At 43.0% G+C, this 5,439-nt stretch overlaps 1 non-coding gene across 1 annotated transcript; it reads right to left on the bottom strand.

Moving 5' to 3' along the window:
• Positions 1-3,195: 3,195 nt before the first annotated feature.
• On the bottom strand, positions 3,196-3,267 carry Trnaq-uug. The gene has a single exon. It is a non-coding gene; the product is annotated as a tRNA-Gln (tRNA).
• Between the last annotated feature and the right edge of the window lie 2,172 nt (positions 3,268-5,439).

Raw genomic sequence — 5,439 nt, 5'->3', positions numbered from 1 at the left:
CTCAGAGCCATTTGAACCCTTTTAGGCGACCGCCATTGCTAACACGGTTATCACGAGCACTACCCGTTCTCTCAAACTTGCGAATCAAATTCTTGATTATAGCACACTTCGACCGGTTGTCTTTAGTTTGAACTCGGTCGCAAACTTTCTTTTGAGCAGCAGTTGGGCTGTTATTGCTCGCATATTAGGCCTTCACAAGCGCTATACCTTCATGCACCCTGTTCCGTCACATTTTCACGTGCAAATGGTCGACAAAAAGAAGTCGGGTGCGCATGTGCATACTAATTCCCGTGATGCCCCGCGGCCAACCGCAAAGCTTGAACGTCGTAACACAAACCGTTTAGAAGTTATGGCTATTTTATTTCATATAGTTCGATAACTGTCACCTTGTATATTTTATTATAGAAATATTTCATGACATTACTCTGTTATCCATTTATTGTTGTCATATCTTTACTGTTTCTCACTTCTTCCTGAAACTAACTATTACTTAGATGAAGTCTGAAGCCGGCCGCGGTGGTCTAGCGGTTCTGGGCGCTCAGTCCGGAACCGCGCGACTGCTACGGTCGCAGGTTCGAATCCTGCCTCGGGCATGGATGTGTGTGATGTCCTTAGGTTAGTTAGGTTTAAGTAGTTCTAAGTCTAGGAGACTGATGACCTCAGATGTTAAGTCGCATAGTGCTCAGAACCATTTTTGTTATCACCAGGCATGAGCCTTTGCGTCAAATTACTGTTCAGCCTAACAGCAATTGCAGTCATTGTTCATCCGCTGCTTTCATTCATTTAAGATTTTTTATAAAAATTAACATTTATCGTGTCGTAACGTAAATCATTATGACGATATGTTTTGTGATAACGCAGTTTCATAACACAAAACATTTAAGTATTTCTCATTTTGGTTGTTGCAATCATTTAAGTGTTTGTCAGCAATTTTTCAGTCATTCTAAGGGGACATCAGTTAATTACGTGAGCTCAGAACGAGGAGGGGGAGGGAGGGTTCTAGCAAAATCTCACCAAATCTCATAAAGGTTGACGTGGGGCGGTGGGGGGGGGGGGGGGAGAATTAAATCTTACTTTCTCACTTTAACTTTTTGATTACTAAGATATACATTACTATACTGGAAAACGTTTTGTTTTGTATAATTAATCCAGAGTATAGACAATATTAAAGTGCTCGCCAATCTTTAAAGCCTAATGCTTTACACGTGTGCATGCCTGGGATTCGCTGCTTTGAAATACGAGTAAGTGCCTCGCCGATCGAGAGCACTGAGTGTCAGCCATTATATTCTGAACGCGTATAAAGCCAGTGTTACTGTGTTCACCATGAACTTCTATCACACTCGTAGCTTCTATAATGCGTATGTTAAGTGGCATGCTGGCAGTGCAGACACAAAAGCGAGCAAGAAGTTAATCGTCTGTGGAAGAAACTATGCTGTTCACCGACAAGAATTCTCTTAGTGATCGTTTAAATCAAGAGACTGAAAGCCACGTAATCATACCGTTGAAAGGAAGGTACAAACAACGTTGTCTTTCATCTTCAAGGTAATAGTAGGTAAAGGTTCAATATCACCTAATGTACACGACATAGAAATAAAAGGGCAGTTTCTAAGGATCCGTCAAAACAATTAATACAAGTTCTATGGAGCCATTTTGTCCTTTTGTCTCTATCAGTCTGTCTCTCCGAGTACCACTCAGCGTTGGCCTGCGTAAAATAAGGTGTTTTTAGTTACGTGTCGAAACACTGATTAATACACTTCATAAATAAAAGAAGGGTGTTAATTAAAATGTTTTAATAGCTGCTCACAAAATCATTTATCCGTGTATTTACCCCACTACGGGGTAAATCTCACGTGAGGGGAGTGGGGGTAGGGTGGTCCCACCAGATCGCAGCAAATCTCACCGAGGGGTGAGAGGGTTCCAAGTTTTAAAGAAAACGCATCGCGTAATTAATGGACGTCCCATAAACATTGTGGCCGTGTCACAGTTTTGCTGTACGGTAACAGCGATCCGGGCTCCTCATCTCTGCACCGCTGCCAACTATGTTCATAGTGCGAGAAGGAGCTTCCTCTCTACGCTACCCCTTGCAAAAAGACAACATGGAAAATTTTACCTTCGGGAGGAGGATCCATTGGACATAACGTTGATTAAAGGCCTCCTCCTTTCTTCTCCGTGCGTTAAGTTGTTTAGATATTCGAGTACACGTTGCTCCTGCTTCCTTTCTAATGCCGTCCACCCTTCTTCGATTAAATCATCGTTTAAATCTTCTCTCATCTCTGGGATTCCAGCAAATAATTTCGATTGAAGCTTACATTCAGTAGAATTCCGTAAATCGTCATGATGGTTCAAATGGCTCTGAGCACTATGGGACTCAACATCTTAGGTCATAAGTCCCCTAGAACTTAGAACTACTTAAACCTAACTAACCTAAGGACATCACACACACCCATGCCCGAGGCAGGATTCGAACCTGCGACCGTAGTAGTCCCGCGGTTCCGGACTGCAGCGCCAGAACCGCTAGACCACCGCGGCCGGCTAAATCGTCATGAAAGATGCCTCCACTTGCCCAAGAGTGATTACTTTTCTGTCTTATGAACAGATATTCTGGTTACTCGTTTGGTGTGGAGAATAACTGAGCAGGTATTACGCGAGGAACGAAGGATTAAACTACCGACTGAAGAGATGTTGGGTAGAACACCTGCAGCGTAAGTCAGCTAGTAGACATGGTGCACATTTTAGTGTACAGAGGCCATTGGTCGTTGTACGGACCAGTTATAATATCGAGGTGCGGTAAAGAATGTGCTTCATTCTTTCGCTAGCTGCGTATTGCAGACTTTAGGAACCATCAAAACGTGAGTGTAATCCTTGTGATCACTCTGTTAAAGAATTTCAACTCAAATGCTCCTCACCCTGTTTCTTCCCATCCTATTGATTCAAATTTATTAAAGTTTTCAGGCAGCCGATCAACGACATAGTTGGTACAAAAGTTCACATACTGTAATATGTCGTCTTGTTATGTTCCTCTTTTTCACACGTGGCTTACCAGCTGTTCACAGTTTGCTTTAAACATCATACTGTATCTGACCTTTTCATTCAAGTCGCAAACGATATTCAATACTATTCGTTTAATTTACCTTGAAGAATACATGAATGGCACTATGAAAGCACCCCGCTGCTACAACTCTCTCTTAAAATTTTAGGTCCCACCGAGATTTGAACTCGGATCGCTGGATTCAAAGTCCAGAGTGCTAACCATTACACCATGGGACCTTGACAGCATTTGTAGCCCGGCTTTGGATACTGATAGTGCCGTTACGATGTTGCAAGAGGCTCTTGCGTCACACCAGCTGCTTGCGTGTTCCTCTCAGCGTTTCACTTCCGAAGCGCTGTCCCTCTCTCTGAAGACAATCGTATTTCTCTCCCGAACTTCTCGTGAGTTTTATTAATCCGGGAGAATAAGCTGCTTTATTTAGAATTAACACTTCTTTTCATTGCATAAATATTGGAATGGCTTTAAATATCACGACGAAGCGTCATCTTAATATCAGAGAATGCTTTGAAGTTTCAATCGTAGTGGAGCTAATCCGATTATTTTAATTGCTCGCAAGTGCTGCCGTACATTTCGATATTACCCTTATTAATAAAAAAGTATCAACTTAAGTTCAGTACTTTACCAGATTGTATTGAGCCAGCGTGACGTCCTGCACTCGTGGCTTCCATGCTGTGTACCTGAGATAGCAGGCACCGGATGTTGTGTGACGCATGAGCTCAGCGACTATGACATCAATTCGGAAGAGACATACTACTTCACAAAGCAGTAAATTACGGGAAGCCCATAAATGAAATCCACTGTCTTACTCCATGCTATTTGGAAGCTGCTTTAAAGCAGAGCATCGTAACGTTGGTCACTGTGCAACACGATAAAGTGGTACACAATATCTGGTATCTCAGAATTCTGGCGAACCACTTCGGCGGTTGAGACAACCCTTCCAAGCATGTCTACCCAAGTACTGCATGAAGTATGATAAAGACTCTTCTCCACAGCCACTGATATCTGTTGTAACAAAAATATACGCGGTTTCCGTGGGGAGTTGTTCCATTACTCCAGCAATGATTTTTGTACGTTCCGTGACCTGGTTTCGTACACTAGAAATTACGGTCGTCACGACACGTAATTGCCGATACAAGAAGAATAACACGTCTAACGCATCATCAGGAAAATTATCACTTACCAATAGACTGGAAACCGTGTATTCCCTAAAAATATCTCTCTGCAAACTTCAGGGAACTGCAACACTGTGAGATACATTAATTTTTTGTAAAATGTCAAATAGTGTTATATGGAAAATCTCATGACTGATAAAATAATTCTTTCTCTTTTGTTTACCCAGACTAAGACCACAATTTCTAATCACAATCCGACTGTAAGCTACAGTCATCGGCACGTCTGTAAACAAGAAAAACTAAAACGAGAAAAACGAACAAACAAGCGACACTGTAAAAGAAGAGATTAAAAAGATCACGCCAATGCTGCAGCATAAAAAAGCTCGTGGGCATACATTGCCATACAGTTTAAGGTAACGTCTAAAACGGCCCATTACATGAGTGAGAACTATGATGTTCGTCTCGATAAATAAACGAAATACTGTCTCTTGACTGACGGAGACTTTATATATATCGTGTACTCTTGATTGTCCCTGATTTATAAACTGAAGCAGCAAAGAAACTGGTACAGGCATGCGTATTCAACTACAGAGATATGTAAACAGGCAGAATACAGCGTAGCGGTCGGCAACGCATATATAAGACAACATGTACCTGACGCACTTGTTACATCGGTTACTGCTGACACAATGGCAGATTATCAAGATTTAAGTGAGTTTGGACGTGGTGTATAGTCGGCGCGACACAGCATCTCCGATCTAGCGTAGAAGTCAGATTTTCCCGTACGACCATTTCACGTGTGTACCGTGGACATCAGAAATCCGGTAAAACTATCAGTCACCAACATCGCTACAGCCTGAAAAAGATGCTGCAAGAAGAGGACCAGCGACGACTGAAGAGAACCGTTCAATGTGACAGAAGTGCAACCCATCAGAAAATTGCTGCAGATTTCAGTGCAGAGCCACCAACAAGTGCCACAGTGCAAACCGTTCAACGAAACATCATCGATACGAGTTTTCGGAACCGAAGGCCCACTCGTGTACACTTGATGACTGCACGGCACAAAGTTTTGCGCTTCGCCTGGGCCCGTCAACCCCGACATTGGTTCAAAATGTTCAAACGTGTGTGAATTACTAAGGAACCATAACGCTGAGATCATCGTCCCTACACTTAATGCGCAGCTCGTGGTCGTGCGGTAGCGTTCTCGCTTCCCGCGCCCGGGTTCCTGGGTTCGATTCCCGGCGGGGTCAGGGATTTTCTCTGCCTCGTGATGACTGG

Source organism: Schistocerca piceifrons, chromosome 2 (genome assembly GCF_021461385.2).
Source record: "Schistocerca piceifrons isolate TAMUIC-IGC-003096 chromosome 2, iqSchPice1.1, whole genome shotgun sequence".
NCBI lineage: Eukaryota > Metazoa > Arthropoda > Insecta > Orthoptera > Acrididae > Schistocerca > Schistocerca piceifrons.
This window is presented reverse-complemented; position numbering and strand designations above follow the sequence as displayed.